The sequence below is a fragment of the Harpia harpyja genome, chromosome Z, assembly GCF_026419915.1.
Source record: "Harpia harpyja isolate bHarHar1 chromosome Z, bHarHar1 primary haplotype, whole genome shotgun sequence".
Lineage (NCBI taxonomy): Eukaryota > Metazoa > Chordata > Aves > Accipitriformes > Accipitridae > Harpia > Harpia harpyja.
In genome coordinates, this window is record NC_068969.1 from 51767094 (window position 1) to 51778037 (window position 10944).

Here is a 10944-nt window from a genome sequence, read left to right on the forward strand (position 1 = left end):
GCCGCCGCCTGATCTTTCCGCTAAGCGCCGGCTGCGCGTGCGAACCATCCGCGTAGCTTCTAAACCACTTATCACCTTTGCAACCGTGACACCATCTTCAGCGTCGGTGAAGCATTACACAAGCGACTTTCAGTCCTACGGGGTCTGCAAGGCGCCGGGAAGAGTCGGGTAGCGCTCTGGCAGCAGCCGCCCGGGCTCCTGCTCTCCGTCCCTGCCAGTCCCAGCTTCAGCGAAGCACATTTTAGGAAGGTCGCCGGAGGAGAGTAGGAGATAACTTCCCGTCCTGTTTCACAGGCGCCGGTTTACTACACTAGCCAACTCCCGGCTTGCTAATCGAGATTTTCAGAAAGTAGCTGCCGGCGGTCAAGGGTAAAATCGTGGAGGCAGTGCCGTCCCGACAGTTTCCCTCCGATGCCACCAGAGAAACCACCAACCTCTTTTTTAAAGGTCATGTCTGGATCCAAAACGTTTAGGAGATCCTCTTGTATCTCGTCGTGGTTACAGAGGCTGAAATTGTAGGTGGATCCCCGCGGTAAGTCGGCGATCTGAAGAAAGATGACCAAGCCACAAAAGACTGTGTAAGAAAAAGCCAAAGGTTAATTCTCCTGCACCGCTACGTGACCCGACAAGGCACGGAGGACAGGTCTGAAGACAGGGATGCTGGTGCTTCGGAAGCACTAGAAAAACTGGTTGGTTACCCTTGTGATTATCCATGGTGTCTTTACACGTTGTTTTTCTCCTGCTGGGCTTCAGATCGTCGCTGGCTTCATATATGTACCTGTACGCCTACGGAAATGAAGGTTTCCAATTCCATAACCGGGACTCATTTGGACGTCTCATGCACCTCTTTCCAGAACTGTAAATAACACTTATTCAGACTTGAAGCTGTGTCACTAATTCGAAAAGAAAACTGGGATAATAAATAATAATCACACGCAGCATTCAAACCCAAAACAAAACAAAAGAAAACAAAAACCTCCACAACAGCCGATCTTGCATGAAACAAGTGTGAATAGCCCTCCTCGCAACTGCGTGGGGTCCACCTTCAGCGTAGACTATTGCAGTAACACGCAATTTTCTCTCAAAGGCGAGGCGAAACCCCTCAGGGCACTTGCAGATGGATTGCCCTGCGTGGACGCTCATGCCCGCCGTGCTGAGGTCGCAGGGGCATCACTCGTGCATCGTTTTAACACGCTAGCGCGGGAGTGGGTTGCGGGTGGTGGTCATTTCCCTGTGCCGCCTACAGCTCTTTTCTTTTCTTTTCTTTTCTTTTCTTTTCTTTTCTTTTCTTTTCTTTTCTTTTCTTTTCTTTTCTTTTCTTTTCTTTTCTTTTCTTTTCTTTTCTTTTCTTTTCTTTTCTTTTCTTTTCTTTTCTTTTCTTTTCTTTTCTTTTCTTTTCTTCTTTTCTTTTCTTCTCTTCTCTTCTCTTCTCTTCTCTTTTCTCTTCTCTTCTCTTCTCTTCTCTTTCTCTCTCTTCCTCTCGAAGGTGAACTTTTTACCTTACAAACGGCTTTCCCTGGGGAGCCCCTTCGCTTGCGCAGGCTGCGGGGAGTGCAGACGAGGGACACTTGCTCTGCCGTGGGGACAGCCTAGCTGACACGGCAGCCGGCTGCGCCGGGCACCGAGATGCCCGGGACGTCGGGGGCCAGGCTGCGCCGGGAGCTGGCAACCGGGATGCCCGGGGTGGCGGGGAAGGCTGGCTAGAGGAGGTATGGCCCCACTGCCTCCCTCGCCCCGAGAGGCCTCCGGATCCCCTTCTCCGAGGGCGGCGGCAGGCACCGACGCCTCTGCCACGGTCCCCACCAGGTACTCCCTGGTCCCGCGAAAGCGGTTCGCCGAGCCCAGTCCAGCCCAGCCCAGCCCAGCCGTCCCGCGCAGGCACGGCTGCGGAGGCTTTAAGCCCAGCCTCAGCTTATTGTCAGAGAAAGTTCGCGTTCGGTTTCGGGGAATGCTTCTCCGGCATGCATCATTAGGGAAACCCAGGAGGACTGCCACCGCCGCGGGAGAAAGGGCTTTTTCGGCCAGCTGCGCGGGGACGAGCCAAGGCAGATTAGTCAACGCTGCGTGCCTGCCCGCTTGAGCGGGTTCCCCCCCGCCCTCGTCCCGGATCTCTCCCTTCTCTCCGTCTTTTTCTCTTCCCGCCCTTCACCTCGCAGGCTAGCCTTCGGGGGCTGGGAGCGGGGCGATGGGGCGCCCGGCCCCGTCCGGGGGGGCGCAGAGCGGGGCACGGCACGGCCGTTCGCTGGCTTCGCTGCCGAGAGCTGCCGGTCACTGGCTCGAAGCGTGGCATCGGTCCTGTGACTGGCGTGTGTGGATACACATAAATCTAATTCTAGTCAAACCCGACGTTTTAAAATCGATGCCTTAATTGCACTAATTGAGATGCAGTTGCAGAGCAGGTGCGCTGCTCTTTAGCCGAGCTCGGGTAGCCCTTAGCCCTTGAGGGAGTCTGATCCGGGTGCTTCCCTTCATCACTCTACCAGCGTTGCCAAACCAACCAAGAAAGTCCCTGTTTCCTAAAGGATGTCTTGTTCTCATATTCCAGAAGCTGTTGGAGTTGTCTTACCTTCCAAAGTCGTGTGCCTTCATCTTTCTCTGGGGCTTTTTGTCTGAAGTTGCTGAAGGGCTTCATAAAAGTTAGTAAGTTAATAAAAATACAATTAATCTAAATAGTTTTTTGTTTCTCGTTTTACAGTTGCATAAACAAAGGTGCACCCTAGCATAAAGGAAGTCACTTTAGGTGAGTTTTATTGTACTCCTGAAAACCAGCAGCATAACTGACAAAAAGTCTGTCTCTGCCATGAATTCAGTGTAATACTGACCTAAGGAAGGAATTCAGGACCATGAACATGTTCTTTTTTACCTTCCACTATTCATTTGTCTTTACTGAACAGGATACAACAACCCTGTGCATAGTTAAACAAAGATGTTTATTTGTCCTTACTAAACACGACATAGTAATCCTGTGTATAGGTAAAGGGTACCATTTGTTTTAATGCAAATAACACTGGGTTGAAATTATTTTCCATCACTGTTAATATGCACGTTTTTATTTCTGAAGTTGTGTCTCTGCAGATAGCAGTAGAACAAAGTTGCAGCAGACACTGGCGATATAATCAGGTCAGCAAACGAAACATGGTTTTTTTAAAGGAAGCAGAAATGTATATGGTTATAAAAGACAATTTGACATTCAAACCAGGCTTGTAAGTAAGGTTAAATGAAAGATTATTAAGAAAAAAGGAATTAACTGACTTTTTCTTTAATCGTTTTTTTGTATGGGAGAAGTTCTCTGAATAAACAGTACCTGTCAACAACTTGCTAGTGTCTAATTTCCACCCAGCAGTAACCTCAGAAATGGCAAATTATGATGAATATTTTTTAAAGTTTTTTCTATTTTAACTTCTTCAGAGATACAGGTTCAATTACTAATGTATGTACTGGGGTGGGGTCGGGGGGGGAAGAGGAATTTAGAAAAATCTCTCCATTTTTTATAACTACAGCAATTCAAAACTTTTAACTTTTACTTGCTCCAGCTGTAAGAATGCTGAGGCCTCACTTCTGACAGCAGCTGGCTGAATTTGAGGGATTTGGAAGTGGTTTCCATTATGAGAAATAACTCGTGACAAGAGGCATTTTTCTGATGGAGCTTTATACTTACAGCACATCTACTTTCTTCCCTAATCCCTGCTGCCTGGTTGCCTTGAAGACCTCGCATCTGTGACCATGCTTGAGTAGCAGAAAGATGAGATTGAGAAATAGCTGTTGCTATTTCGCTGCAGGTCGAGATGGTATCTGTGTGGGTGGGACTGCTGCCAGCCCTCACCAGGAGAGGAAGAGTCTGAAGCCAACAAGAAGTCACTGACTTTGGTAGACATTTCTGGTCAATATTATTATATTACTGACATTATAATTTGTCAGTTCGACTTGTATTTGCTGAGAATTTTTGATTGTTACATCTTGGTACATGTAGCTGAAAGTCAAACCTTAAAGCTTTTTTTTTTAACACGTGAGCAATATATTCCTTCCTAAAATACCTCACTGATATGGAAATGCTGTCATATCCAGGATATTTAATATAATCATACTTTGGATATGTAGGATTTGGGAATTTCTTAAATTATGAAATTATGTACTGGGAAAGGAGAGTTGGGTGCAGACGGTGATAACCTGGGGGAAGCTGGGGAGATGGGAAGGAAGTGAGTCGGTGGTTGAGGACATGCACAGTGTATGTCACAGCCCCAGTGCCCAGCACAGGCTGCCCCAGGGCAAGACAAATGCACACAGCCTGTCTGTGACCTGCCCACCCTTCCTCGCAGCCACACATGCAGGAGATCCTCCATCTGCCTGGGTACACACCACTCAGCTTTCCGTTTTCATGGATCAGGCTGTGGCTGAAGAGTTCCCTGCTGGCCCCTCCGCAGGTGCAGAAGGCACTGCACAGTTCTGTGGTGCCCAGCACTGTCTAATTGCTGGTGACAGCATCCAGCCAGCTAACCAAAAATGCCCTGCCTGTAGCAGCTTGGGTGTGTGAATGTCACTGACAAGAAACCTGTACTTGAGCAAAGCTGAAGACGATGTTAGAGATAACCTTCATGCACAGGGCGTGGGGGTGAAAGCTCAACAGCCTTACATTTTTTCATATGTTTTTGATAAAACAGTTTTATTTCAGAAAATGATGTAAACATTTTTTTTTTAAGTATTGTAATTTCCAACATAATGGAAATTCAAAGTGTTGGCCATGTTTTTCTCCGCATTCCAATCTGATGCCTGGACCCTGCTCTTCCCAGTCCCCCCCCCACAAGCCTGGCTGGTTGTCCCTACATGTGTTTAGGAGCTTACCTTCTTGAACACAAGCAGCAGCTGAATGCTGGTGATGACCTCCACATGCCACTTGGAAGAGGTGTGTGTATCCCTGTCAGGAGCACCTAAGGCAGGCTGGTGGCTAGCAATGAACAAAACAGCTCTGAGAGAGTGTAGCACCTGTTGCCTTTGGTACTCCTCAGCTTCTCCCAGAGATCAAAAGACATGTCAGCAAAACACCGGAGTATGTCTCCATTACTGGAAAAAAATCTAACCCTTTTGATCTAATAGGCCATGTTGATGGTATTTATTTGGGAAGCTGCTGACTAGAGCATCAGCACATCAGCAAGACTCAGGCACATGGGTCCTGAGATGAATACAGAATACCTTTCTCCCAAACGTCTCAATGCTGGTGGCTTCTACATGGTACATAGAAAACCCCAGATTTGTACACTAAAGCGTCTACATCCCACAACATCGATAGCTGGCACATCCTTTCTTTTAAGAACTTCATACAGATGTTAACATTATTCTCAGGACGATTTGTTTCCAGAATTAACTTCCTGGCTCTTTAGGAAAGCAAACACCCATCAGGAAGAGAAACTTCACCACCAGGAGCCAGACTGATGGCCACCTTGCTTTAACAGCATCCAGACTCCCAGCTGAGGTCCTTTCGCCCGAGGCTGACTAATCATAGCAGTGGGGATCTGTTATTCTCTGTGCAGGTCAGTTGCTAGAAGGAAGAAAATACACATTCCCAGTAGAAGTCACACTGATTCATTGCCAGAAGAAGACTGCAAAGACTCAGCACGCTTGTGGTTAATATTAAGGCCCTTAAGGGATTGCCATCTGTGGGGTAAACACATTTGCCCCTGCTGTCCTACCCATGGCCATCCCCTGTTCTCTTGTCGTCTCCGTTTCATCTGTCCAAGCAACTTCTGCCTCCACATCTCCAGTGTCAGCCTCTGAGTCTTTTACCCTTCTATTCTTATCCAGTCCTGACCGTTTTCCAAGTCTACCCTTAAATGCTTATTTTTAAGCTTTTACCTTTGCTAGGTAGAAAGAGTCTACCTGCTGTCAAAATCCTCCCTTGCTTTCTCCTACTCCTCATCTTTTGAGAGCCCATGAAAAGTTATAAATAAATGTCTTAAGACATCAGTTGCATCTACTCTGGTTCACAAATGCTAAAATACCAGAATTGTAACCATGTCATGGTTTTGGGGATTCTCAGCTCACCTGAGTTAAGGCTGTTCAGGTACTTTAGCCTTGCATGTTCATATCTTATTAATGTGTTTAACATTCTCTGAGGTGTAGACTGCATTTCCCGAGTTAATGAATGGTCACTACAACAGTGCTGCCATCTTTTTTACCCCTTTCTTTCAGTAGTACTCCAGTTTAACTCCTCTATTCTTCTCTCTCAAATTTAATGTACTTACACTGTAACTTACTGTCCCTATGCTTTGAAATGTGGTGTTTAAGGAGAAATTGAAAAGAAACATATGGAAGTACTTTGATCAAGTCCAGTGTACATGCAAAATCTGAACAAATGGAAGACATCACTTCAAACCAGTAACAGAACAACTCTCAGCATGCTGCTAGAGTATAATGAATCTGCCTTGCATCAGAATTGGATACCAACTTGTTGTCATTACAACTGTATATGCCTGACCATATGAGAAACACTTTTAAAATCACCAGAGCAGGGTTAGAAAACTCAGCTGACCTTTTACTCCTCAATGATTTCTCCTTCTGTTTTGGGTTTGTGTGGCAGGGTTTTGGTAGTGGTGGAGAGGGCTATAGGGATGGCTCCCGTGAGAAGCTGCTCTAAGCTTCCCCGCCTCCAAGTCAGACCCGCCTCTGGCCCAGGCTGAGCCCATCAGTGACGGTGGAAAAAGGGTGAAAAAACCTGCAGCGGGGGAGGAGATTGGAATGTGTGAGAAACCCCTGTGCAGACACCGAGGTCAGTGAAGAAGGAGGGGGAGGAGGAGCGGGGGAGGAGGGGATGCCCCTGCAGCCCGTGGTGAGACGGCAGGCTGTCCCCCCCCAGCCCATGGAGGGGAGCGGGGGAGCAGATGCCCACCTGCAGCCTGGGGAGGACCCCACGCCGGAGCAGGTGGCTGTGCCTGAAGAAGGCCATGACTCTGTGGGAAGCCTGCGCTGGAGCCGTTGGTGCCTGAAGGACTGCAGCCTGCAGCAAGGACCCACTTTGGAGCAGTTTGTGAAGAACTGCAGCCTGTGGAAAGGACCCATGCCGGAGAAGTTCATGAAGGACTGTCTCCCGTGGGAGTGACCCCATGCTGGAGCAGGGGATGAGTGAGGAGTCCTCCCCCTAAGGAGGAAGGAGCAGTAGAGACAAGGTGTGATGAACTGACCCCAACCCCCATTCCCCGTCCCCCTGCGCCACTGTGGGGGAGGAGGTAGAGAAAATCAGGAGTGGCATTGAGCTGGGAAGGAGGGAGGGGTGGGGGAAGGTGTTTTAAGATTTGGTTTTACCTCTCATTATCCTTGTTTTGATTTGGTTGGTAGTAAATTAAATTGATTTTTTTTTTCCTCAAGTTGAGTGTTTTTTGCCCGTGACCACAATTGGTGAGTGATCCCTCCCTGTCTGTGTCTCAACCCAAGAGCTTTTCTTTATATTTTCTCCTCATCCCACCAGGGCCAGGGGGAGAGGAGCGACCGAGCGGCTGTGTGGTGCTTTGTTGCTGGCTGGGCTTAAACCACGACACCTTCAACCTCTAGCTTTGAAGCCGCCACATTTAGTTAGGATTGTCGAAGATTTTCCAGCTAGCAAAGATCAGGAAACATCAGTTCCCTACGTTTGGAATATTTCACCAAATATCTGGGGTTTGTCTCATCCAAGAATTCCTTCAGCAGAAACCCAGCTGGATTACTGACATGGTTTGTCAAAGGAGAAACCCTGGGGCCCTTATCCAGCAAGGTGAATTAAAATCCCTGAATTCTTGAGAAAGTCAGTCTCACCGCTGTTGAAAGCAGTGAAACTGAAAGGACATCCTTTATAACATTTCATTTTTCTGATACACAACTGATAATCTTTAAAAAGACAACAGTAACCTGTTCCTTCTCTTATATTTGCTCTTCCGTGCACTTTGTTGCTTACTTTAGCTTTATGCAATGATGATTTTATAAAACGTTTCTGAACATTTCAGTTGCACACTGTTTAACAGGAATATAATCAGACAAACACTGCTATGAATTTGACATTATCAGTGTAATTAAAGGGTACTGTAAAGAAAAAGATAAACTTGTAAGATTTTTTTCTCACAGGTATTAGTAAAATAAATTATTTAAATCACATGTGACTGAATGAGAAGATGAGCTCTAAATTAAGCAGATATCACATTCACTATGGGCAGCAACATAACCTTAATATTACAAACAGTTTGGTACAAACCAGTTTCTTATCTTGCCATTCCTGACTGAAGTGCAGTGTTGACAAGCTTGTGCCTTTGTGCTGATTCGGTAAAAATCTGGAGTAGGTCTAGCCAGTACAGGAAGGTTCAGATCAAAATGGGATTAAGCTGTTGTATTTCTACAGAAATGGTCAGAATTAAGCTTCTTCATAATCACCTTATCAGTTTCGTACCCAACTGCAATATGCTTTACTTTTTATTAAAGGAACCTGGCATTTAGCTGAATTTTCCCTCCCTTGCACTCAAAAAGAGCAATGTGCCAGAAATGTGCTCTATGTAAATAATGCTGAATTGTATTTTGCCACGAAAGATCTCCGAGTAGAGTAACAGATAGATGTAGTACAGCCTCAGGGAAAGCAAATGGAAATTCCTGCTAACTAGAACCAAGAGGATGTCTAACTCTCACTTTCCTCCTGGCTTTGAAGTACCTTCACTCAGAACTACAATCCTCAATGCTGCTGCTCAGCTGTTGCATATCCCAGGGATACTCAGTCCCTGTAGTAAGCCCTCTACCCAGAAGTCTTCCTTAATAACATCCCAAATAATGTCAGGGACTCTGTGCATCTCATGGCCTTGGATTTGCATCTGGTGCTGCAAATGACCCATGTCTCAAGACAGCCCAGGGAAGCTACAGCACATAGCAGCACCTTACAGGACACTGTCTGGGACGGCCCTACTTGTCAGCCTAAGAGACTTGGAGGAATATCTGCGCTGAAAGCACAGCAGTTCATTTATTTGTTCCTGTGCTCATGGCTCCTTCCCTCCGCTCCCAGCCGAACAGCAGAGAGAGGCAGGCTGCCTGTCCTTTGCCTAGGGAGGGCAGCAGTGCTTCCCACCCACCCTGGAGCCCAGAGCAGCGATGTGAGGAGCTGGTGCCTCACCTCCAGAAGTGGTGGCTTCTTTGGCGTCGCTCTTGAGGGGACAGGAGTCTGGAAATGGAGCTTTTGCCTCCCGCCAGAACCAGCCCCCTCCTGCTGGTACTTCCTTTGCTAGCTGGCCTGGTAGTGTGCTCAAGGTACACCTATCTCAAAAGCCACCAGAGTATTACATTGGATAAGGTAACCTGTACCTTGTGTGAAGCTAACAAAGCTGGAGTCCAGTAAAATGTGTGTACCCATTTCACCTTATTCACATATTACCTCCTGTTTGAAGTTTCATGTCCCTGCCAGTCCCTGGGCATGCACCACGTCTCTGTGCAGTCCCTGCCTGCCAGCCCTGAGCTACTCCCTGTGTCCCAGCCTGGCCGCAGGCAGCCATGCGCTCTCTCAGCCCTGCTGCCACCTCTGCTTGCTCTGTCCACAAGCCTGCTTTCAGATAACCCAAGTGTCTCCCATCTCTCTGTCTTTAACTTTCTTCTAATTTTTCTGCTCAATGCCATCTGTTAACACAAGCCAGGCTGGGTGAAGAGCTGAGGGTAGGGGACACCATGGCTTTCACACCCCTTCTCAAGTGGAAAAGCACCAGTTCAGACCTGCTGCTGGTGTGGGTTGGTTGCAGACCTGGCTTGACTGGAGCAAAACGTTTCCCACCTAAGTTCTGTGTGATTAGGAAACAGTGTGTGGTAGAAGCATCGAAACAGAGCTTGAACCCAAGACAAGTTTAATTTAGCAGAGGGGGTAGCTCAGGCAAAGAAGAGCTCAGGTCTGTGCATAGTCTTGACAGCTGCAGGGTGGAGGTGCCCAGCATTCAAAGCAGGCTGTGAAGTAAGTGGGATGGACAGGAAAATGAGACTTTGACTTTAGGTCTCTGTTTAAACAGTGCTAGGGAGAAGGTTCTTCCCTGCAGAAAGACAGAAACCTCATCCCTGTGGACCCACGGGAAGTGTGACGGGAGCCATGCGGCAGCACGCTGCCGACTGCCTGCATGCAGCCTGACGGGTGGCCACGTAACAGAAACACCTGTGTGACGTACTGCTGAGTAAACTTGCATCATCTGCTGTCAGACCGAGGGGGCTGTTTCACTCAAAATGAATTGGGCAACAGGGAGGTTATAGGTAGAGGAAATGGAAATGATGGGGATTTTTTCTGTCTCCTTCCCCACAGGAGATGTGTGAAGCCTTACCGCGTAAGGATGGTAGGGCCCTGACCCGCAGGGAATTAAAAGCCAAATATTTGTTTGACTGCAGCTGCTCTGTGCCAGCTTATAGGCAGCGGGGACTGGAGGAAACTGGGAGCCAGTCCCTGCTGCAGATGGAAGTGGGGTCTGGTATGTCAAAATAAACTGGGGAACACTGTTCTTACAGCCTAGATGAGCAGGTTCCAAAAGGTTGCTACGGGGAAATGCCTGTTCACTCATGCAAGCGTATCTCTGTTTAATGTCTCTTGACAAAAATTGAGCAGCTGGAGCCAACTCACTTTGACATTTTAAAGTTGTAACTGTTTGTAGGTTGGCAACCAATGTCTTAGTCACATTTTTAAGGGCTGTTCCAAAAAGAATGTAAAGCTCTCTGGCTTTGACATTTATGTAAAACCAGCCATTTTGGTGGCTCATGAGTTGAAAGATTGAGCCAAACTTTTCCCTGGTCTTGTGTATCTTGAGTCACTGTGTGTTATGCAGCATGAAATAAATCAAAGCTGCTGCTTTCAACTCCAGTGTTGCTTTAAGAGAGCTGCACTCTGATTTTCCAATTGTGGGAAGAAGATGGAGAAGCAGCAAAGCCGTGGTTCACGGAACTGGAAGGGACCCTGCTGCCTGAGACTCCACATCAAGCAGG